The sequence below is a fragment of the Microcaecilia unicolor genome, chromosome 10, assembly GCF_901765095.1.
Source record: "Microcaecilia unicolor chromosome 10, aMicUni1.1, whole genome shotgun sequence".
Taxonomy (NCBI): domain Eukaryota; kingdom Metazoa; phylum Chordata; class Amphibia; order Gymnophiona; family Siphonopidae; genus Microcaecilia; species Microcaecilia unicolor.
This window is the reverse complement of record NC_044040.1, coordinates 47,579,449-47,604,950: the sequence shown is the minus strand read 5'-3', so window position 1 is coordinate 47,604,950 and position 25,502 is coordinate 47,579,449.

Below are 25,502 nucleotides of genomic sequence, written 5' to 3'. Positions count from 1 at the left end.
TAGGCTTTGAAACTTAAATAATCCTTGTCTAAACCCACTCAGCCTTACTTCTCTCACAGAAGCTCATTCAGGGGTTCTTTTACAAAGTGGCAGTAATCCCAACGTGGGTTTACCGCTCGCTAATCCGGAACTACCGCGTTAAACATATTTCCAAGGGTAAACTGTTCCAAAATGTTAGGCTTTGAAACTTAAATATTCCTTGTCTAAACCCACTCAGCCTTACTTCTCTCACAGAAGCTTATTCACGGGTTCTTTTACAAATTGGCAGTAACCCCAACGTGGGTTTACCGCTCGCTAATTCAGAACTACCGCTGGCCCAATATGACTGCTGGCGGTAGTTCTGGCTGGAGCACATGCCATTTCCAGCGCTCTGTAAAAAATTGTATTCTGTATTGCGGTGCTAACCCGGCGGTAATCGGGCATCGCTGCGTGCTGCCTGGTTACATCCGGGTTACCGCAGAAGCCCTTACCGCCACCTCAGTGGGTGGCAGTAAGTGCCCCCTGCCATATGGCCACACTGTAAGGGTTACCTCATAGCCATTTTGTTTTGGCACCCGCTGCTGTAAAAAGGGCCCTTTCATGTGGGAAAAACGGCCCCTGTTGCTACCGCAGGGCCCTTTTTCCCACAGCTTAGTGAAAGGACCCCTCAACAATGTTCCTTGTGAAGAGTTGAAGGTCCAACTAAAACATTCCAGGGAAACAGTTGTTTTAAGTATCTAGAATTCTAATCCTTCAAAGCTTTTGTTTCTTAGTTATAGATTATGGATGCTGGTAAAAACAAGGATTGGAGAATATTAATCTCAGGTCTGGATCAGGGTCATATCTGTTTCTGATTCTCTCTCTTTTTTTTTTAATTGTTCTTTATACAGTCTCTAAATTTAACAGTGTTGATTCCTAAGGTCTTAAACTCCTCTGATAATATACAAGTGGTTCAATAATGCTTTCATTCTAGCAAGGAACATAATGTTTTCATATCCTCTAATAACAGTTTTATAACTTAAGAAAATGCATTTTTTATGAACACTGGATAAGCAGTTAGCAAATATTACCGCAAATGATATAGTGCTATCCATTAAAATGTTTAGAATTATAGATTTGCTGAGCTCCAGATCAGTTGTGCCTGGCTGTTGGAAATCCACTGTGACTCCATTAATTTTATCAATTTCAACAGAGCAACCAATGAATTTCTGCAGGATTGTAAGGGCCATAACTGTACCTGGAGTGTTTTTCTATGAACTATTTTTTTTATTTCTTAAATATTTATGCTTTCCTAAGATTTCACAAAAATCAGACATTTTAACATTGATACAAGATTCTTTACAGACTGTGATACCTTTTATTCGATCAGTGTAATAATAACCCAAATGGACTTTCATGATTGTATATGTCTATTGTTAACTAATCATATTCTGTGGAAAGTTTAGTGGAACCAAGGATGGCTTTAAAGAATAAGAAGCTTGATCAGAACTATTCAGGGAGAACTTGCAGTCCATTTACTAAAGTGTGTTAAGCAATTAGGGAGCCCCTTTCTTTCCGAGCACTCTACCAAAACCCTCATCCACACCCTTGTCACCGCTCGTTTAGACTACTGCAATCTGCTTCTTGCTGGCCTCCCACTTAGTCACCTCTCCCCTCTCCAGTCGGTTCAAATTAAACTCTGCTGCCCGTCTCATCTTCCGCCAGGGTCGCTTTACTCATACTACCCCTCTCCTCAAGACCCTTCACTGGCTCCCTATCCGTTTTCGCATCCTGTTCAAACTTCTTCTACTAACCTATAAATGTACTCACTCTGCTGCTCCCCAGTATCTCTCCACACTCGTCCTTCCCTACACCCCTTCCCGTGCACTCCGCTCCATGGATAAATCCTACTTATCTGTTCCCTTCTCCACTACTGCCAACTCCAGACTTCGCGCCCCTCTGTCTCGCTGCACCCTACGCCTGGAATAAACTTCCTGAGCCCCTACGTCTTGCCCCATCCTTGGCCACCTTTAAATCTAGACTGAAAACCCACCTCTTTAACATTGCTTTTGACTCGTAACCACTTGTAACCACTCGCCTCCACCTACCCTCCTCTCTTCCTTCCCGTTCACATTAATTGATTTGATTACTTTATTTATTTTTTGTCTATTAGATTGTAAGCTCTTTGAGCAGGGACTGTCTTTCTTCTATGTTTGTACAGCGCTGCGTATGCCTTGTAGCGCTATAGAAATGCTAAATAGTAGTAGTAGTAGTAGTAGTAGTAGGCACTCATTTTATGTGGTATGCAAGTCTATTCTATTAATGCATAAATGTTCTTATACCACCCGACATTCAGCCAGCGGCAGGCAGTGTTTTGATTGGCTGCTGTCGTCTTTCAACCTGGATATTCAATGCCGGCATTGAATATCTGGGTTTTTTTAATACTGGCTAGAGCATAACCAGTTAAGTCAATATTCAGACTTAACTGGCCATGGCTTAGTGGGTAAAAATAGGCCTGCTTTTTATGCTGCTTTATTTGGCTACTAAGTCTGGCTGGTTAGATTCTGAATATCAGGACTTAACCAGTCACACCCTAGAAAGCCCCCAACATCACTAGCATTTTTTTCGGTGATAACTGGGTAATTTGAGCGGCAAATTTGCAGTTAAATGGCATTGAAAATGACCAGTTATCTGCTGAGATGTGAGTTAACATTGGTGATCATTCCTGGTCGGTTAACTCATATTGAATATCAGCCAGAATGTATATTAGTGTAAGTTGGCATTTGTGTGTCAACTTTGGGTATGTGCAATTATGTCAGTTCTATGGTTGGTTTATATGTGTCATGTTCGTGAGTCCTTGTGCCTGGGCGGAGCACAGAGATGAAGACTGGAACCTGCACTCTGTTGGGCAGCCGGGCTACCCCGAGGCTTCACCTGTGATGGCCGCCGTTCCCTGAGGGTTGAGCCCCCAGGTGCAGGCAGCCGACAGGACTTCCGGATGCAGGCAGGGGTCAGATGGCCGCAGGCAGCAGGCAAAGAGGACTCTGGCGGAGAGGACTCGGTGTGCAGGAGGCGAGCGGGGGCAGGCAGTAGCAAACGGGTAGTTCGGGCACAGACAGCGGTCAGGTCAGGCCACTGGTAGAGAGTCTCTAGGAACTGGCGAAAGTCAGGTCAGGCAGCAAGCAAAGGGATATCCGGGTTCAGGCGGAAGTCAGGTTAGGCAGCAAGCAGAGAGTAGACGAGGTTCAGGCAGTGGTCAGGTCAGGCAGCAAGCAGTAGTCAGGTCAGGCAGCAAGCAAAGAGTAGTCGGGTTTCAGGCAGTGGTCTGCAACAAGGTAATCAGTAGAGCGAGTAGAAGACAAAGTCACACAATAGCACAAGCGAACCTACTGAAGTAGAAACCGAAGCAAAGTTTGTGGAGAAAAGCTGCTCCTTAAATAGCCCCCACCATCAGGGAGACAAACATCAGTTGGCAAGAGGCAGGGAGACAGAAATCAGCTGACATGGGAAGTCTCTCATTGGCTAGACAGCTGGGGAAGAAGGCGGAACCTGTCCTCAGGCCTCCAATCCGACGCTGCAGGAGGCGGGGCATAGAGGCCGGCAATTCCTGGGGAGGTGAGCCACGCTGCCAGTGTCCTCCTGGGTGAAGCTGAGCAATGAAAGTCCTGGCGCCACAAACCTCCTCCTGAACGGAGTAGGCCACGGGGACTCTCCGGAGCGCCGGACCAGCAAAGATGGCCGGCGCTCTGCGTCGAGGATGGCAGACCGGAACTCCCGGAGCGCCGGGCCCACCAAGATGGCCAGTGCTCCGTGTCGTGGGAGCATCCCTCACCGAGGTGAGGAGCGTGACAATATGCAAGCCCCTCAATATAACATTAACTTAATTTGACTCAGGTACCAAGACCCTTGTATTTGTTATCAACCAAAATGGCAAACGCCTCTCAGCACTTTGTAAGCCACATTGAGCCTGCAAATAAGTTGGGAAAATGTGGGATATAAATGTAACAAATAAATAAATAAATAAATAAGTGTCAATTGCATACATAATATTAGAATACTAGCACTTAGGCGCTTGACTGTTCCAGTTACACATCACTGCTAGTTCATAGTTTGCTTTTATATCACCTAAACAAATTGCTTATCTAACAGTGTATAATATAAGGAAACTAAATAATGGGCATTATAAAATTAGAGCACAAAATAGGAATTAGACAAAATGGAGTTGGGGGGAGGTAATAGTAATATTTAACAAAACACTGAAGCAAATACAACTGAGTAAAATGAGGCACTGAAGAATGCAAAAAGTCCAATTGAAATTGCACCTATATTTTCTAATATATGAAAAGAAAGTGTAGGTGGTTAGAAGTTTCGTTCAACTTTCAGTTTTCATTTTGTATTAGTCACTGCATGGTGACCTGCACTGAACCTTCCATGAAACAATACTTAACTCATTTTATGTTTACATTTGCTATTCATTTCCTGATGCTACCAATGAATCCATTCCTTTATTCACAACTGATTTACATTTTATTTATTTACAATTGCACTTCTTCAGAACAGATGTAGACAAATTCTCAATGCAAACTATTATTAAAAATAATTTTTATGTCAACAATCTAAAATGCCTGAGCAGCCTCTTTTGGATGGCAGAAAGAAGGTCATGGAAGTGGAGAAACAACACAAACCCACTACAGCAGTCACAGGGTGAAAGAAGATAACTAAGGTTATAGATGGATCTTTCAGCATATGCTAGAACCACGAGAGCGAGTTTTCTCTGACTGAACTCTTGATAAGCTTTCCATTCTGTATTAAAGGAAGATACAGGATCCATTTTTGTACATCAGCAGACCCCTGAGGCAGGTTTTTATGCCAAAACACAGGTCCGTGTCGGGTCCTAGCTGCTCTTTCAATCAACATACTTTGTGTACCCATCAGTGTGTGAGCGTGTGTTGGAAGATCCATCTATAACCCTACATATCTCCATTCATTCAGAAAGAAGGCCATAACCTGCACTACCCCAGCTGCAAAGGACTGAAGTACAAATTGATGCATGCCACTACCTTCTCGTACACGAGCACGCAGTTGTGGAATGCATTACCCGCAGACTTGAAAGCAATCAACGAAACAACTATCTTTCGAAATTCTCAACATTTTTCTTCAACAAGGCCTACAATGAACACCTATAGTCTCTTCACCAACCCACTCAAATATGAAAGCTCACCTTATACAACTATCCTAATCACTCCCTTCCTTCTTCCCTCCTCCTTACCTGATCGCTTCACATTACTAATTATATCTGTTATCTTGTTATGACAATGTCAACAAACCTATGTAAGCCACATTGAGCCTGCAAATGGGTGGGGGAATGTGAGATACAAATGTAATAAATAATAATAACATAAGCTACCAGTCCTAGAGAACAAAGGACCAATGAATAAAGAACTGGCCAGAACTAGGGGCAGGTGTTCCAACATGGCTCCCAACTGACCTGCTGTTGCTTTTCTGACAGATTTAGGATACCTAATATTCAAAGGCTGCTGTGTAGCCTTCAGGAGGTGAGTCTGAAGGGACAAAAAGTTGCTTAGAAAAAGGAAGATGAGTACATCTTTGAAATAGACACTGCTCCTTTCACCCCCAATATTACAGTTTCTAAAGGGACCCCATTCCCCTGTTTCAGTGCCTAGGGCAGTGTTTCTGAACCCTCTCTTGAAGGAGCACTTAACCAGTCATATTTTCAGGATTACCACAATGAATATGCATGGGATAAATTTGCATACATTGGAGACCTTGTTGTATGCATATTTCTCTCATGCATATTCATTGTGGTAATCCTGAAAACTCGACTGGCTAGTTGTGGCTCCAGGAAACGGTTGAGAAGCACTGGTCTAGGATCATGCTAAAGACACACCTGACCCAGAACAAAGAGCAATGAGACGCCATCTTCCCTGACTCCTGTAGGAAGGGCTGGGAAGGATTGTTGCAGCAAAATAGAAGAAAACGACAATGAAGTATTAGGATGGACAGTAATTAAAATTCTCAGTTTAACACTCAGTACTGTCAATGAACTAAAGGGCTGCCAGCATGGCAGTATAGGAAGTTCTAGCTGCAACATCACCCGCTAGGTCTCTCTGGTAGGTTGTGAGGTCAGTGATGAGATGACCTGCTAGTGAAAACACATGCATGACGCAGCCAGGTGAGTTTGACAAGCTATGTGTGCCTTTTGATGACTTGATTGGTAGATTGACAGGTTTATTTCTAGGCTGAAGTTTGAAGAATTAGAGAAATGACAGTGTGCTGTTTAAAGATTGAATAACAGTGAACTAAAAAGGAAATAGAAGTGTGATATATGAAATATATATTATTTCATTGGATTTATTTGAATTTAGTTCACATCTTTTTCAGCAGTAGCTCAAGGTGAGTTACATTCAGATATACTAGGTATGCACTGAATTTGCATTTTAATAAATAAAAAAACCTGGGGGGGGGGGGGGGTCCTTTTACTAAGGTGCTCCGAAAAATGGCCTGCGTTGGTGTTGACGTGTATATTGGATGCACGCAAGTCCATTTTTCAGTGCACCTGCAAAAAAGGTCTTTTTGGGGGGGGGGGGGGGGGGGGGTGAAAATGGATGTGCAGTAAAATTAAAACTGGTGTGCGTCCATTTTGGGCCTGAGACTTTACCGCCACCCATTGACAGCGGTGAGGTCTTACGCGTTAACCGGGCGGTAATCATCAGTATGCGTACAATGCTGATTACCACCCGGTTAGTGCCGTGCGCCAGAAAATTTTCTGCTCGCGCATAGCGGGTGTGCATAAAAAATGAAATTACTGGCCGGGTCACGCAGTAACTGGGCGGTAGTTGAAAATTGATGCATGTACGCTCCTACAGGGCTTAAAGGGACCCTGGGACTATTATGTTCCACCCATGACTGCCTGCAAAACTAGTACTTTAGAGCAGCAGTTCTCAACCCAGGATATACCACAAAATCAGTTTTTCAAGATATCCACAATGAATAACCATGGGATAAATTTACATGCACAGACTCCATTGTTGAGAACCCCTGTTCTAGGGGGAAGGGTAGAGAGAGAAGAAGTACGGAAAGGGTACCATCAGATCTGCCTACGGTACCCATGTTATTTGCATTCTCAGTGCTAACCAGGATGCATGCCAGCTAATGTTCTGACCTATCCAAGATTTTATTTCCTTAATATTTGATGCTTTTGTGCTTTCACATTTCTAGCTATTAGAGATAATGGAAGTGCTTTTAAAATTGCCTACGTGCCATAGTTCAAGAATGTGGTCTTTGGATTCTGTAAGGACATATGGCAATAACTGCCTTATCAAGCACATTGTTAGCCAGGACATGTTACAGTTATGCTGAGAGATTTCACAAACTTAACAGGAGAGCTTTTTGATATTGGATGCAAAGAGGGAGAGATGAATAAAAGAGTAGAACCATATACCTGCAGGTAAAGACAAACACATTCAGGAGAAGATGCATAAGATGAAAAGCCAAGCAAACAAGAAGAGTATAATGAGGGGAGGAATGAGCTGTGTGAATATTTCACAGTAGCATAGTAAGGAGCAGGACAATGAAAAGTTGTTTATTAAACAGACCCAACATGGGCCGTGTTTCGGTGACAAATCACCTGCATCAGGGATCACAAATATATGCAGGTATTCATGTAAGTAATACAGGTCTGCAGATAACACCTCTGTTGGACAACATTTTATGTGAAGGCAGGACTCCTCACAGCTACTTTTTAATCATATGTGTTTATACCAGGCACTCTGAGAAGGTATTATACTGCAGTGTTATGTTATCAACAGACCTGTATTACTCTGTGGGCCCTGGCTGAATATCAGGCTGGGACCCGCATTAAAAAACATTTTTTTACACCTCCCGTGGACCTCGACAACAGCCCCCGCCAACAACAGCTCCCTCCTCCCCAGACAGTAGCCCCCTAGACAGCAGCCCCATCCCACCCCCACATTTCAATAAGGATAGGACCCCCCGAGGCCTACCTGACTTCCTTGGTGGTCCATTTAAGGTGAATGTGGGAAAGTGGGGGTGGGGGAGGGAGAAGATAATGTAAATAAACTCATAGTTTTTTTGTTTTACAGAATGATTCCATAATTGTTATTTTGTAGTAAAAAACACACACACACAACAACAACCATCACCCTATGTTACTGCAGCAGGAAAATGACCTTCATCCAAAAGTTAATAGTGCTGATGGGATGACCATTATTAAATGTAAACAATATAATTTTAATTGTCCTAAAAAATGGAGGTATTTTTGTGAATAGCCTAACAAATCCATCAATCATTTTCTGGTAAAAGGAAAGGACAACTAAAATCTATGATCAGTCATCAACCATGCAAAATAGACACTCCACAAAGCATGGCTAAAGGTGAAAAGGAGGTCCCAGAAGCCTCATCCCACCACAGAGAAAGCACATACCAATAGGGGTGGAATGACTCCACTATGATGAAAAGCTAAAGAGGTTTGGGCTCTTCAGCTAGAGAAGAGATGGCCAAGAGAGATATGATAGAAGTTTTAAAAACAGTGAGTGGAGTGGGTAGACACGAATCACTTGTTTACTCTTTCCAAAACTACAAGAACTATGGGGCACACACTGAAGATGCTAAGTAGTACATATAGAACAAATCAAATATTTCTTTAATGAGCACATAATTAATCTCTGGAATTTGTTGTCAGAGAATGTGATAAATGAGTTTAGCATAGCAGAGTTTAAAAAAGGTTTGCACAAGTTCCTGGAAGAAAAGTCCATAAACCATTAAAAATGTGACTTGGGGAAAATCCACTGTTTATTCTTTGGATAAGCAGCATGAAATCTATATTTCATTTGTGCTTGCATAGCTCTCCAATAAACTAGAATGAGGCAGTATGATCCAGAAATAATAATTAAACGATCAATACATTGTACTATCAAATCCCTCTTTTTTTTTCTCCTCATGAGCTTGGTTATGCCTATAATACCAACTGCCTGAAACAGGAAGTTAAAAAATAATTTTATTTTTAGCTCTGCCCTGCCAGTGTTTTCTTTCTAAGCATAAAACAATTGTCTCCACAACATTTCAGTTGCTGAGCAACTGCCACGTGCATAGAGCACAAGCTGATTAAAAGGTTTCAGCACCAAGCGGTTCCCTGCTGACATTTTGTTCTTTCTACCAACCAAGAAATGAGCTTACTAACGCTTCCTGCTTCAGCAGAATCACCAGACACCACATTTTCTTTACATATTTTATTCATCAAGTGTGCCGTTGTTTGTCTGGTTTTCACCTGTAAATTGTCTTCAGTATGACTTAGGATGAACAAATGCTAAAAAAGAAACATGTAGCGCCGATGATAACAGAGAACAGCCAATGATTCACTGGTGATAAATCAGACCTTTTCTTTCTGTTACTGAACTTCACGAATACCTAGGTGAGGGATAGTAATGCCTCATCAATGACGCAGAGCAGTCTCATCCACTACAAAAGATCCACGTCAAAACTGAACTCCTTCAGCTGTATTCCATGTCAGCAGGAAACAACAAGAACAGTGCATTTCATTATTGATAACCTCGGCATGGTTAGGAGAGGGTGAATCAACCATAACTCATTCTGATTCTGCCTTGTTATCCGTTCTTTAAGTTTTATTTTTCTCCTTTGAATTGATTTGGTCTTTGACTCAGTTGTATCACAGTTGATTTGGTTTAGAATAGAAAGTAATTATTGAAATGTTTTAAGTTTCAGGGGGATGAATGATGGGTTTAAAAGATTAGGATGAAGATACAGAACCTTCTCCTTCAAGGTTTCCACTTACTTCAGTAGGAACCATAAACTATTACTGTTTAGAGTATATCGGTGCTTTCTATATTGTAAAGGGGTCCCGCTTCCTCCGCTCTGGGTTGAGGCAGGCAGCCCTGTTTGATTCTTTGCTGGAAACCTGTGAACCTGACTGCCATACGGACTTAAGACCAAAGTGCTTTATTCTCAATTCAGTTTCACTCTCAAAATTGAAATGCAGTTCACAAACGGCTCAGACCGGGTTCAAAACTCATTCAGTTCCTTAACAGTTCAGGCCCACTTCCTTTGCACTACCTCCCCTCTCCCTCAGAAGGGCTCAAAGTTCAGCCTGCTGTTCTATACATACCAATAATTCAACCCTTTCACAAACAGTCTCTTCAAAGGAAACCACTATGTAATGCCCCTGTCCTCTTCACAGTACCCAGGAGGACCCTGTACCGGCTTTCCTCCTACCTCACAGCAACACACCCCTGTGACCTCTCACACTGCCTTCATGTGCTGGTCAGGGTTACATCTACATTCTCACACTCCATGGCAGCTTACTCTTCCCCCCCCCCCCCCCCCCCCCCAGGGAAGCTCCAGTGGCAGGCCCTTTCCGTCCTCCACCTACTCCATGGCAGCTTCTCTCTCAATCAGTTTCCTCTCCCTCCTGGTGGCTGGGAGCCACATGGAAAACTCTCTCCCCTCTCACAGCTGGAGGGAATTATATATCGGCAATGCAGCTAAGGGACTGAGCTTCTCCTCCCCTTCTCCCTCTAGTGGGGAAGGGAGTAACTGGCTCCCCTTGCAGTGAGCCACCGCTTCCCCTGCTGGGGTTGGAAATCCATTCCACCCTTTTGGGACTACCCTCCTTCTCTCCTGCTTGCAAGGGCTTCTGGGAACCGTAGTTCAGGGATTAGCTGCTTCTCTGTGGGGCCCCGAGTGCTAGCCTTGTCACAATATATCTGTATATTTTTACCATGTGCATTGTGTGTGATAGGGAGGCAGGTCTGAGGCTATGACGCTTCAGGGATAAGAGGGTGATTTCTAAGGAGGTGGGGCATTGAGTATCACTTCAGTTGAGGTTGCACAAAATGGACCAAGTAAAGGGGGCAAGAGATAGAGTATGAAAGACTGATCCCAGTTCAGTGAAATCATAGGGTCACAGACTGGAGAGTGGGAAGGCTTTGTGCCCAGAAGCCCAATTGTATTTTGGAAGAGGAATTATTTCTTTGGTTGGGGGTCTGTTGGCATTTATTAAATAAGATTTTTAAATTATACTTACTTTACTGTCATATTAGCTATTAATACTTGATATTTTGCCCCGTGTTAGTTCTTAATGAGTCTATTATTTTTATTTTAACAGGCTCATTTGAGTACTTATAATGTTACCAGATGGTAGCAATAAATGTATGTTCAAACATGAGGACATAAGCATTTACTGCCGGGTTCTATATATATCGCGCCTTAATTTCTGTGTGTAAATCGAAGCGTATTCTATAACAATGCGTATAACTTAATTGGTCAACTAGCTAATCAGCACTAATTGGCATTAATTAAGATTTACAAGCAGAACTTGCTAAGCGTATTCCGTAACATGGTGTGCATAAATTCTAAGTCGCATGGGTGTTTCTAATATCTATGCACGTTGTTATAGAATACACCCACTCTGCACCTAATGTAGACATCAGGATTTACGCTAAGTAAAATGTGGTGTAAATGGCCAGGACTAAATTTGGTTGCACAAAGAGGTGCTTGGCATAATTCTATATACTGCATGGAAATTTAAGCCTATTCTATAAAATGTAGATGTACTTTAGAGAATACGCATAGGCATATTTTTTTCTGTGTGGAATTTTTGGGCGCCATATATAGAATCAAGTCCTTATTGACCTGCGAAATGCATCTTCACAATTAAGATTACGGGGCCTTTTTACTAATGTGAGCAAGGGCCACTGAGAGACTGAGCTGGGCCTGGGGCAGGGCCACCGCTCCCCCTAGGATCGTCGCTACTGCCCCGCCCCCTCCCCCCAGGATTGATGTCGCTGCCTCCCCCCCCCCCGACCGCAACTACAAATACCTTTGCTGGCAGAGATTTTGAGGCCCAGCCAGCAGAAGAGGTCTTCCTCCAGTGTCGCTCTTCACTTCGCCGCAATTGCCTGCCTTGCCCCTGCAGCTGCTTTTTCCTCTCATATCATACTAGCTCGGTTCCAAAACCGAGCATGCATGGCCTGAAGGGAAATGCAGCTGCTTGGCAGGCGATGCAGTAGAGTGAAGAACAGCGCTGGAGGAAGACCTCTTCTGCTGGCAGGGACTAGGTCCCCCTTGAAAGCTGGGCCTGGGGAATTTTGCCCCCCCCCCCCCCCCCCTGCCCACCCACCTCGGCGGCCCTGAAGTGAACTAAGCCCTAACAAGGGTTCAGTGCACAAGAAAAGGCTTACTACAAAACATGCTAAAGCAATTCATGTTGTCACATTTTCCATGTCGTTTCTGGGATTTTCATTTTATTGGGGGTTTCTTGACCATTTTCTCATGACAGGAGCAATGTTGTTAAGTTTGCCCTATTTACAAAGAGTACGCACTATTATTGGCAAATTAGGGAAAGGGAAATGGGACTTGATATACCGCCTTTCTGCGGTTTTTGCAACTACATTCAAAGCAGTTTACATATATTCAGGTACTTATTTTGTACCAGGGGCAATGGAGGGTTAAGTGACTTGCCCAGAGTCACAAGGAGCTGCAGTGGGAATCAAACTCAGTTCCCCAGGATCAAAGTCCACTGCACTAACCACTAGGCTAGACTTTTCATTTGTTAATGGTGTGCAATGACGTGGGATATGTTGTTGCAAATGACAACCCATCCCTACTGCTTACCAGTGGTATAGTTACATGGGGCCTGGGGAGTACTGGGCCCACGTAGATTTGGCCCTGGACCCCCCCTGCCAACGACCCTCTCGACCCCCCCCTCCCGCCATTGCCGTCGCCTGCCTTTGCTGGCGGGGGACCCCAACCCCCCGCCAGCCGAGGTCCTCTTCTTTCCGCAAAAGGCTTCCTTCTGTTTCTGATGCCCTGCACGTGCAGGACATCGGACTCACAGAACGAAGCCTTGCAGATCAGCTGATCTGCAAGGCTTTGTTCTGTGAGTCTAACGTCCTGCACGTACAACGTGCAGGACGTAAGAAACAGAAGGAAGCCTTTCGCAGAAACAAGAGGACCTCGGCTGGCGGGGGTTGGGGTCCCCCACCAGCAAAGGTAAGCAACGGCGGGTTGGCGGCGGGAGGGGGGTCAAGAGGGTCATCAGCAGGGGGGCAAAGTTGGTGGTGGCGGCGGGGTCGGCAATGGCAGGGGGGGTTGGCAATGGTGGGGGGGTCAGCGGCACCGGGGAGAGCTAAAATGTGCTCCCTCACCTCGGGCTCTGGACCCGCCTCCTGCCGAAGTTTGGCTATGCCCCTGCTGCTTACATGCAATTTTCAGCAGTGCTGTACTGCTTGGCGGCATATTAAAGACGTGCAGGGAAACCAGTTTTGTTTTTTCATTGAGGAGCCCTTTTACTAAGCCGCGTAAGTGCCTAAGCGTGCCCAATGCGTGCCAATTCTGTGTTACTGCCTGTCTACCTTGCAGTAATTTCATTTTTGGTGTACGTCCGCTACGTGCGTCCGAAAAATAATTTTTATTTTCTGGCGTGCGTCAGCTATGCGCATCAAGTGGCATTTGATGCGCATAGGTCATTACCGCCTGGTTACCGTGTGAGACTTTACCACTAGGTCAATGGCTGGTGGTATGGTCTTAGACCCAAAACGGACGCGCGGCAATTTTCATTTTGCCACAGGCCCATTTTTGTCAAAAATTTAAAAAAGGCATTTTTTACAGGTGCTCTAAAAAATGATTCTGCGCATGCCCAAAACACGTGTCTACACTACTGCAGGACCCCTTTGTTTTTACTTTTTATTATTATTTTTTATTTTTTTAATTTACTTTGGGGCCCTTTTAATAAAGCTTGGGCATTTCCGAAAGGATGTCCAAGTCAGAATACAGACGTCCAGCTCATAACATCCAAAAGGGACATCCATCTCACGTGTATTTTCCAACAGGAAATATGTTAGGATTTTCTTTTAGATAATACCCGAGATGAACGTCCATGTGCTGAGGACGTCTGGCATAAATAGCCATTTTACCAACTGGAACGTCCAGCATATGAATGGCAAAAAAGCAAGGACAAGAACAACTAGCTGGCACCATTCTTAGAAGAATGGCCACAAAAATATTCTTGAAGAGCAGAGGGGCAAACTAGCAGTTACTACCATGAACCCTTAAAACAAGGGACTCAGGTTCAAGTCCAACTTTAACTCTTATTTTGTAATTGTGAGCCCCCCCCCCCCCCCCCCCCCCCCAGGAACAGAAAACTGCATACCATACCTGAATGGACACCACTTCAATAGCCTTCAGGCTTGCAGGTGGCTTATAGTAAGCATTTTTCTGTTTCTGGAGGGCACACAACAATAATAGTAATAATAATTTTTAAAAAAGAGTTAAAGCAGGATTGAGTCTGTATCCCTTGGTTTAAAGTCTATGTGCTAACCAGTAGACTACTCCTCAGACTTGCTGCTTGCTTTGCAAAGAGGGCCTATAATAAGTGAAGCTGTCATAGTGCCTAGTAGCCCCTTTCACTTTCAATTTCAGGGGTGAGGGAGAGACAGCAACTCTAGGGGGGTTAAGGAGGTGTCATGCTTTACTACTACTACTTATCATTTCTAAAGCGCTACTAGACGTACGCAGCGCTGTACACTTGAACATGAAGAGACAGTCCCTGCTTGACAGAGCTTACAATCTAATTAGGACAGACAAACAGGACAAACAAGAGATAAAATCCCTCCAGTGGTCAACTGCTCAATCAGATCACTTTTTTGTACCCTGGATGTGATTGAAACAGGTCTAACTTAGGACGTCCTTCTTTTTAGGCTTGAATGTTTCCTCCCATTCAGCAATTGCTGTTGGACGACCTGATTTTGGGCCCACCCAAAACATGCCCAGAACATACCCCCTTGCTATTTGGACGTACTGCAGTGTTGGATATCTCTTTGCAAAATTGGGATTTGGACATTTCAAGCACATGGGCATCCATTTGGGCATTGTGAGACATCCATATGCTTTGAAAATAAGCTCCTTAGCGTGCGCTACCGAAATTAGTATGTGCTAAATGCTGATGGGTCCTATCTTATACCTATGGGCCATGTGGCACTTTGCCAAAAGGGCCCCTTTGTTTTGTTTCATTATTTTACAATGTGTAGCTTAAGTTTTTGTTTGCACAATTTTTTTTATTTATTTATATATATGTAAAACGTTATATACATTCTTCTTAAGATGGTAGACAATACAATGAAACAATAAATACATAAAATCAAAATGTAAAATCTGGGAAACAAATAAGTTTTTTGTGACAGGGCGTATACTTCTTTGTCGAGATTATATCACATGGGCAGAGCGGATTCGCCTACATGTCGCAGGTGTGGGGATCCCTATTATACTTATTATTATGCAATGTGGGCCTGCCCAGAGATATCCAAATACTGGGAGCGGATAGCGAAGTTCTTAGGGGACATCCTGGGGTGGAGGGTGACATTGACACTGGAGACGGCCCTTCTGGGGGTCAACCTGCTGAAGGGGAAAAGTACTGTCTGCCATAATCTGCTAATCTATAAAGCGTGTATAGTGGGGAAGAAATGCATTTTAGTTAACTGGATACAATTGGAAGCACCATCGCTTTGGCAATGGCGCAATAGGTGGCACTCGCTGCTGCTATTGGAGCTGAGAGATTCATACTACAAACCTAAAACACAACGTAAATTCTACTTAATATGGGAACCGTATATTAATATTCTGGCCCCTAGGGCCCGAAGTTCCATCCTAAATCGACTAAGCCTGGACCCAGCAAAGATAGCTAAGGGACTTGGTTAATAAAGAGGTCAATCTCCATGGGTTATTGGAGACGTGTTGCTGCCTGGAATGGGGAAGAGAAAGGGGGGGGGGAGGCACGGGGGAGGGGGGAGAACTTTAGAGGGGTAAGGACAGGTAGGGAGGGAGGATTGGGGAAGGGGACACTGAGGTATGGGTAGAGGAGGGTAGGTTGGGAGTTAATGGGGGAAAATGTGATGACCAATACTTCTGTCATGATTATAGGTCATTCATTTGTTCATGCTGTATTCTGTATATGACTTGTGAATATTGTATTGTTTGTACTGAGTCATCAATAAAATTGTTAAAAAGTAAATAAGCAAAATGTAAAGTGCTATAAGGCTTATCAGCAGGAGAAGATTACTAAAACCAAGAAGAGGTGGAACTTGGGGCGATATAATACTATCATGATGGAAGCATTTTATTAAAATAAATCAGAGCAGGTCAAAGTTAGGTAGGATTATTAAACATCTTTTATGGTTTGCTTCATTCAAAGAAGGTGAACTGTATCAATGTGGCATTTAAAATATAAACTTGAAGAGAGGATGTAATATCGTTTTTTAAAATGATACCAAGGTCATTTATCAAGGGGAATTTTCCTAAGTGTTTTTATACATGCATAATAAATATCACACAATCTTGCATACTGATTGATTAAAAAAAAAAAACAAGATTCAGGTTGACATTGATTCTCATTATTACAGTAGGTATCTAAGGAGACAAGAAGATGTATATGTGTGCCTGGATGAATCACTCACTTGCCCTTTATGTTAGATGTGAAAAGTTTGCAAACAGATGCTAACATGTTTCATTTGTAATTTGAAGTTTCGATGTGTATAATAAATATGATGCATGACTTTTAATTTTTTCTTTGTCATTATCAGGGGATATTAAGTCATTTGTATGTCTACATTAGTAAGAGATTTAGCTAGCTTGCTGTGTCACCTCAGTATGCAAGTTATTTCTTGTTCTGTAACATTTTCCTGGCTGAAAAAAAACCAACAAAACAAAAAATAAAAATTACAGACACTTTCTTTTTGGCTGCCTTGTCTTCTTGTAATACCTGTCTGAACCTGCAACACTTCAAATGAGATCTGGGATATCAAGGGAACTTGCTTTCTTCCCTCTGGTCCATCCCCCAATAATCACATGTACGAATGTATCAAAGTCTTGTTGCTTTCATGATGGATGACCTTTGCTTTTTAAGAAACTGACACAGCTCTGGGCACACTGATTTTCTCTTCCTCCTTTTTTGGCCCTCTGTGGTTCCCTGTGATTAATAGGGATGTGCCTTCATTAACAAGCATTTAGGGGCCTTTTTACTAAGGCGTAGTAGGCCTAATCCCCCAGATTTGCGCTGAACTCCAAGCATATTCTATAACAACGCTTGTAACTTAATTGGCTTAACAAGCTAAATCAGCATTGATAATAGCTCTTAATAAGCAATAATGAGCTCTAAGTGACGATAATTACAATTTACATGCACAGCTCGCTGTGTATTCTGCAATGCAGAGCAGCTAACTTCTAACGTGCGCAGTCAAAAAGGGGTGTGGTTATGGGCAGGGAAATGGGCGTTCTGGAATTTACATGCGTAGTTACAGAATATGGCCTTGTGCGCCTAAATCTACGTGCAGGGATTTATGCAAAGTTTTCTCTGGTGTAAATGGAGGTGCGTAGTTTTAGGTGCTAGGGTATCGACTAGGCGTATTCATATGTATAAATGATCTAGCGATGGGAGTAACTAGTGAGGTACTTAAATTTGCTGATGACACAAAGTTATTCAAAGTTGTTAAATCTCGAGAGGATTGTGAAAAACTACAAGAGGACCTTATGAGACTGGGAGACCGGAGGGGCATCTAAATGGCAGATGACGTTTAATGTGAGCAAGTGCAAAGTGATGCATGTGGGAAAGAGGAACCCGAATTATAGTAATGTAATGCAAGGTTCCACATTAGGAGTCACTGACCAGGAAATGAATCTAGGCGTCGTCATCAATGATACGTTGAAACCCTCTGCTTAGTGTGCGGCAGGGCTAAGAAAGCAAAAGACAAGATTATCAGATTAAACTCAGCAAAGAGGGAAATATGGCTAGCGAATGCACAAGCTGAAGAAAAAATGGCTAAAGATGTAAAGAGAGGTGACAAGATCTTTTTCAGATATATTGGAGAGAGGAGAAAAGATAGAAATGGAATTGCAAGACTGAAAGATAATGAGAATGGCTATGTGGAGAGTGATGAAGATAAAGCGAATGTGCTAAACAATTATTTCTCTTTGGTGTTCATGGATGAAAATCCAGGAGAAGGACTGCAGTTGTCTGCCAAGGGAACATCTGGGAATGGAGTGGATACTGCGCCGTTTACAGAAGAACGTTTATAAACAGCTTGAGAATCTGAAGGTGGACAAAACTATGGGGCCAGATGGGATACTGAGGGAGCTCAGAGAGGTCCTGGTGGGACCAGTGGCGTTCCTAGGGGGGCTGACACCCGGGGTGGATCGCCGATGCGCCCCGACCCTGGGTGCAGCGCCCCCACCGACGCCCCCCCGGCGAAAGAACCCCTGATCCCCCGCGAAAGAACCCCCCCCCCGGGTGCCCGCCACTGGGGGGGGGGGGGGGTGCCGCGCGCCTGCCGGCTCTTCGTTTTCATGCTCCCTCTGCCCCAGAACAGGTGCCCCGGAACAGGAAGTAACCTGTTCCGGGGCAGAGGGAGCATGAAAACGAAGAGCCGACAGGCGCACGGCCCACCCCCCCAGCGGCGTGCACCCGGGGCGGACCGCCCTCATCGCCCCCCCCCTTGGTACGCCACTGGGTGGGACCTCCTAAAGATTTATTTAATAAAGTTTGATATAAGTGCTAACTGTGTAGGCACCCATAGGAACATTGTGGGAGCCTACACAGCGCACGCTAATGGTTAGAGCATGCTAAAAACACTAATGTGCCTCCAGCACAGCTTAGTAAACAGGGCTCTTAATTAGCTAAGATAATCAGTGCTGACAATTGGATGTTAACAACCAATTATCAGCACTAATTGGCATTAGAGTATACACTCACTACTTGCTAAGAGTATTCTGTAATGTGCACGTAAATATAAGTTGCATAATTGAAAAGTGGGCTTGGTTATGAGCATAGAATGGGCAGGTTGTGGGCATTTCTAAAATCTATGCACGTTGTTATAGAATACACCCGCTCTGCGCCTAATTTAGGCATCGGGATTTACACCAGGTTTACTTGTGTCATGTTCCCTGCTTGCGCAAGGTATGGGCATCTGAGAAGATGGCGGCCATCTTGGATTTGGGCATATCCAGGAGAGGGCGGCCACTTGGCAGCCGCAGGAAGGAAGCCCATGTTTGGGCTTGAGGGCGTCTCCGTTTGGGGGCAGCCATCTTGAAGACAGCTGTGCAGGTTTGGGCTTAATTCCTGCACTATTTAAAGCCATGCCACCTGTCCTCCCACGCTTCGGCTTCTATTCAGTTCTCTGGGTAGTTGCAGTGCTTCTGGTTCTTCTTCTGTTTGCTGTCTGGTATTGATCTTTGCCTGATCCTGGATTTTCTACTGCTTGCTGCCTGGTGTTGACCTTCGCCTGATTCTGGACTTGCTTCTGTCTGCTGCCTGGTATTGACCTTCGCCTGATTCTGGATTTACTTCTGTCTGCTGCCCCGGTTTTGACCTTTGCCTGATCCTGGACCTTCTTGGCCCGCTGCCTGGCTGTGCCCCGTGGACTTTGTTCTGGACTCAGTTCTTCCTGCTGTTGGCTTCCCGCACCTGGGGGCTCAACCCCTGGGAAACAGAGGGAGGCACAGGGGGAACTCGGGCTTGGCCGACAGCTCGGTGGGAATTCTTCCTCCATCGGGCACAAGGGCTCACATCTCCACTTGGCGTGCCTGACAACTTGGCATAATTGACCATGACTAAATTTTGTTGCATGGACTGGCGTTTAGTATATTCTATAAACTGTGCAGAAATTTAGGCTTATTCTATAAAGCATGCCTAAATTAAAGCATACTTTATAGAATACGCTTAAGCGAATGTCATTTTGGCGCCAAATGTTTAGGTGCGATATATAGAATCTAGTCATGAGTGCATGTTATGGCTGATGCCCTTTAGTAAGAAGGCCTCACAATTAGGAAGCAAGGGACATGCTAGTAAATTTGCAGGTGGATAGAAATGTGTTAGGTGGATGAATAAACAGAGATTATTTTATTAAACGGATTATCCTGTACAAGTAGAATAAGACAGACACAAGTCAGTATTGAATCCAGCATTATTTTTAAATCTGTAAAGGACTTAGGGGCCCTTTTACTAAGTGGCAATAAGCACGAATGCGTGCTTACCGCATGCTAAAAAAGCAGTACTGCGGGACGTTCTCAGGTGTACCGCAGTAGTTCTGGAATTGGCCAATCCCATGGTATAAAATATGAAATATTTTTTAGTTCAAGGGCCGTGTTTGGAGGTGGAGATTAGTCATGGCCTGTGCTAATTGGGTAGCTAATTGTCACATGCTGCCCAATTACCACAGGATTAGTGCGGGAGCCCTTGCTCTCTACAAAATAGGTGGCGGTAAGGGCTCCCGCGCTAATGGCTATGTGCTAATTGGGAAATTAGTGCATGGCAATTAATGGAAAAAACTTTTAGTCATTTTACAGCCAAGCTAAAAGTGGCTTCAGCACATGGGAAACCCACGCGCTATAAATAATGCAGGCCACTTTTTAGCGTTGCTTAGTAAAAGGACCCCTTTGGGTTTTAGCGAAATAGTTTTGTGATATTTACAAGTGCAGGTAATCCAAATGCAAATGTTAAGTTCAGTGCTAATGAGGATATGAAAAGGTTAAAGTCTGAGCTAGAAAATGGCAAATGAGATCCGTTTTGAACACATGGAAAATAATACACCTTGGCAATTGCAAGACTATTGCATATATCTGCTGGATAGTAAATATATTAGTTACCATGGTACTGAACATGATGCATGCGCCATTCTGGGTAATTTACTATGACTGTTGATGTAATGTCATTCTTCATCAAGTGTACTCAGTTGTGAGAAGAGTTATAAATAGAAACAAAGAAAATGATAGCAGTCTTGCCTATCCAGTCTTATCACAGCGGGTAAAAGGGAAGTCTTTCTTTCCTGCAGGAAAATGCCGTGTGGGGAATAAAGCACTTGTCGTGCGGCCATTTCTGGGGGGGGGGGGGGGGCCCTTACCACCATCCATGGAGGAGGAGGTAGGGGCTCCCAAGTTAACCCGGTGGTAACCGGGCAGCAAGTGGCACTGCCCGATTACCATTGGGTATTTTTTTATTTATTTGTTGCATTTGTATCCCACATATTCCCACTTTTTTGCAGGCTCAATGTGGCTTACAATGTTCGGTTATGGAATTCGCCATTCCCGAGTAGAAAGTTACATTTGGAGTTGTAGACAGAAAAGGATAATAAGCATAGAAAGAGAACAGTTAACTACCAGGTGAAGTACACTTCGGTGCTATAAAATTAAATATATTTTTGGAACAACAGATATGACGGAGTGCTAGAGGTGAGAAGTACCACTGGGCTGCTGCGGTAGCCCGGTAGTACTTTCTATTTAGTGAGTTGTAAGCCCGTGTTGGGCTTACTGCCACTTAGTAAAAGGGGCTCTAAGTAATTAAGGGGTCCTTTTACTAAGGTGCACTGAAAAATCGCCTACGGTAGTGTAGATGTGTGTTTTTGGTGCATGCAGAATTATTTTTTAGCGCACTTTAAAAAAATGCCTTTTTTTGGCCGAAAACAGGCGTGCGGCAAAATGAAAATTGCCACGCATCCATTTTGGGACTGAGATCTAACTTCAAGCCATTGACCTAGCAGTAAGGTCTCACGCGGTTACCAGGTGGTAATGGTCAAGAGCGTCAAATGCCACTTGACGCGCATAGATGCCGCGTGCCAGGAAATCAAAAATATTTTTCAGATGCACATAGCGAACATGTGCCAAATTGAAATTACGGCAAGGGCCATGTGGTAACCGAGTGGTAACTCCAATTTGGCGCACATTAGGCGCACGTAGGCACCTACGTGGCTTAGTAAAAGGGCCCCTAAATTGTATTCACAAATCCAAAATATGACCGGATTTGCGTGCACAATTTTGGTCACACTATATAGAATCTGGAGGACAATGACTATTTTCTGGCTGCACACCTCTAGTGCTAACTGCCGAATGTGGAATGGGGCAGAGACTGAGTGGGGTATTGATGGAGATTGGGCATGGATGGCATATTACAGTTAGCACACTCTCCAGCTTATTTTCGAAAGAGAAAGACGCCCATATTTCGACCCAAATTGGGAGATGGGCATCTTTCTCCTGTGGGCGTCCAAATCAGTATAATCAAAAGCCGATTTTGGGCGTCTTCAACTGCAATCTGTCACGGAAACAGCCAAAGTTGACGGGGGCGTGGTGAAGGCGGGACTGGGACATGTTTATTGGTCGAGGAGAGATGGGCGTCCTCGGCCAATAATCGAAAAAAGAAAGGCGTTTTTAGCGCGAATTTGGGTCACTTTTCTTGGACCCTTTTTTTTCATGAACAAGTCCCAAAAAAGTGCCCTAAATGACCAGATGACCACCTGAGGGAATCGGGGATGACCACCCCTGACTCCCCCAGTGGTCACTAACCCCCTCCCACCAAAAAAAAACACCTTTAACAACTTTTTTTTCCAGCCTGTATGCCAGCCTCAAATGTCATACCTAGTTCCATCACAGCAGTATGCAGGTCCCTGCAGCAGTTGTTAGTGGGTGCAGTGGACTTCAGCCAGGTGGACCCAGGCCCATCCCCCCCCCACCTGTCACACTTGTGGTGATAAATGGGAGCGCTCCAAACCGCCCCCAAAACCCACTGTACCCACATCTAGGTGCCCCCCTTCAGCCATAAGGGCTATGGTAATGGTGTAGAGTTGTGGGCAGTGGGTTTTGGGGGGGATTTGGGGGACTCAGCACCCAAAGGAAGGGAGCTATGGACTTCAGAGGTAGTTAACTGTTTATTTTAAATTGTTACAAGTGCCCCCTAGGGTGCCCGGTTGGTGTCCTGGCATGTGAGGGGGACCAGTGCACTACGAATCCTGGCCCCTCCCACAAACCAATGCCTTGGATTTGGTCGTTTTTGAGCTGGGCGCCTTCGGTTTCCATTATCGCTGAAAAACGAAACCGCCCAGCTCAAATCCGCACAAATCCGATGCATTTGCTGGGCACAAACCTTATTATCGGAAAAAAGATGGACGCCCATTTTTTTCGAAAATACGGTATGTCCCACCCCTTCACGTACCCGTTCTCGGAGATAGACGCCCATGGAGATGGGCGTTCGCGTTCGATTATGCCCCTCCACGTCAAATGGGCAGATAGTATGAGTACATGCTAATTGCATTTGACGTTAATGCACGATAGGGAGCAAGTCAGTGTGGTAAATGGAGAGGGGATGCTGGATATGCTCCTAACTGCCACCACACTGTTAATTTTGGCTGTTAATGTGTGATTAATAAAAATTCTTAACACACTTTAGTAAACATCACTAATTGCATTATCATGACTAGATTACTTTGCTAAGACACAATATTATTTCATATAAATCAAACCATCTAGCTCTCTAGAGGGGGAATCATTTAAAAAGGCATTTCTAGTGGTTTATATGCAGAAATAATCTTTAATAAAATTGCCTGGAATGTATTTACATTAATTTATGTTTTATTAAATACAATCTTCTGTCCTTGTCAAAATTAACTTGTTTTTAATTTATTGTAAGCTGATTATGATGTTTATTATGAATGGCGGTATAGCAAGAAATGGAATGGAATATGGACACAGCCTATATGCGTATAAATGTATATCACCTGAGTAAAGAAATTCCTGAACGTTGGGGAGGGATTAGGGTTTAGGGACTAGATTCTATATATGGCGCCTGAAAAATCGGCACTGAAAATATTTCCACCTAGGCTTATTCTGTAAATTATGCCTAAGTTTAAGCACGGTTTAGAGAATACACCTAGTGGCCATGCCTTCACTTAATTTTAGGCGCATCCATTTACGTCAAGTAAAACTTGGTGTAAATACCGACGCCTAAGGTGAGGAGCAGGTGTATTCTATATTCTATAACTGTGCATGTAGGTTTTTGGACATGCCCACGGTCCGCCCATTCCGTGCCCATTGTCACGCCCCCTTGTTGGCAGCAGGTAATTAGTGTTAATAATTGCTTAAGTGGTAATTATCATGCAAATTGGCTTGTAGGTGCCTACGTGTGCACAATGCGTGTCAGTTTTGAGTTACCGCCCGGCTACCACGTGGCCCTTGCGGTAATTTCATTTTTGATGTGCAGCCACTACGCGTGCCGGAAAATAATTTTTATTTTCTGGCTTGTGGCAGAAACTGGGTGGTAATCATCATTCTACGTGCGTAGATGATTACCGCATGGTTACCGCATGAGATCTTACTGCTTAGTCAATGGCTGGTGGTAAGGTCTCAGACCCAAAATGGACACATGCCAAGTTTTATTTTGCCGCATGTCCATTTTTGTCAAAAGTTTTTTAAAAAGGCCTTTTTTTACAGGCACACTGAAAAATGGATCTGCGCTCGCCCAAAACACGCACATACACTAGCGCAGCCCATTTTTCAGCGCACCTTAGTAAAAGGGCCCTTAAATTGCATGCGCAAATCTAGAATATGACTGGATTAGTGCACGCAATTTCAATCACGCTATACAGAATCTGGGGGTATGTGTACACATTATAAATATGCATACATGTACATAAAATTGGAAATGTGTGTTAAAGATGTAAAATGTTAGACAGCCTATTATAATTCACTGTGAAATATAGAAATGCTTATCATTTTAAAATGGAAAGCGAACCATTGCAGTTCTACTTAACAGGTCAGTTGGGTTTTATAGGAAAGAATATCATTAAAGCAATTTAGTAAATGTCAATTCATTATATGTGAACCCAGTTAAACAAGGTTTGAAAAAAAGTACCAGTTACAATGTGATATTCCTGATCTATTCATTGTATAGATGTAAGCATTTTATAAGGTTATAGCCTGCCATAACTGAAAGCCCTTTAACAATAAGTGAGGCTGTATTTAAAGTACAGGGCTATATTACTTTACTGCATTACACAGTGAACGCATATTAAGAATGCCTGATTTGCATGCAATAGAATCCATAATAGAACTTTCACTGCAAAAAAAAGTGTGCATTCCACTATTAAAAGGGCATTTTTCAAAATATATCAATCATATACTATAACTGTCATTGATATAAGTACCTGAATATATGTAAACCGCTTTGAATGTAGTTGCAAAAAACCTCAGAAAGGCGGTATATGAAGTCTCATTTCCCCTTCCCTTCCCTTTTACTAAGGTGCGCTGAAAAATGGTAGTGTAGGCATGGGTTTTCGGTGCGTGCAGATCCATTTTTCATCGTGATTGTAAAAAAAAGGCCTTTTTATATTTTTGCCAGAAATGGACGTGTGGCAAAATAAAAACTGAAATGCGTCCATTTTGGGTTTGAGACATTACCGCCACCCATTGACTTAGCAGTAAGGTCTCATGCATGTACTGGGCGGTAATGACCTACGCGCGTTGAATGCCGATTGATGCACATAGCTGACATGTAGCGGACGCATGTAAAAATGAAATTACTGCCCAGGCCCACACGGTAGCCAGGAGGTAACTCCAAATTGGCGCACGTTGGGCGCACATAGGCGCCTCAAGCAGCCTAGTAAAAGGGCCCCTAAATAACTTGAGGTTGTTGTTCGGTTAAAAGCAAACCTTTAGGAATGGTAAATCAGCTGGGAATT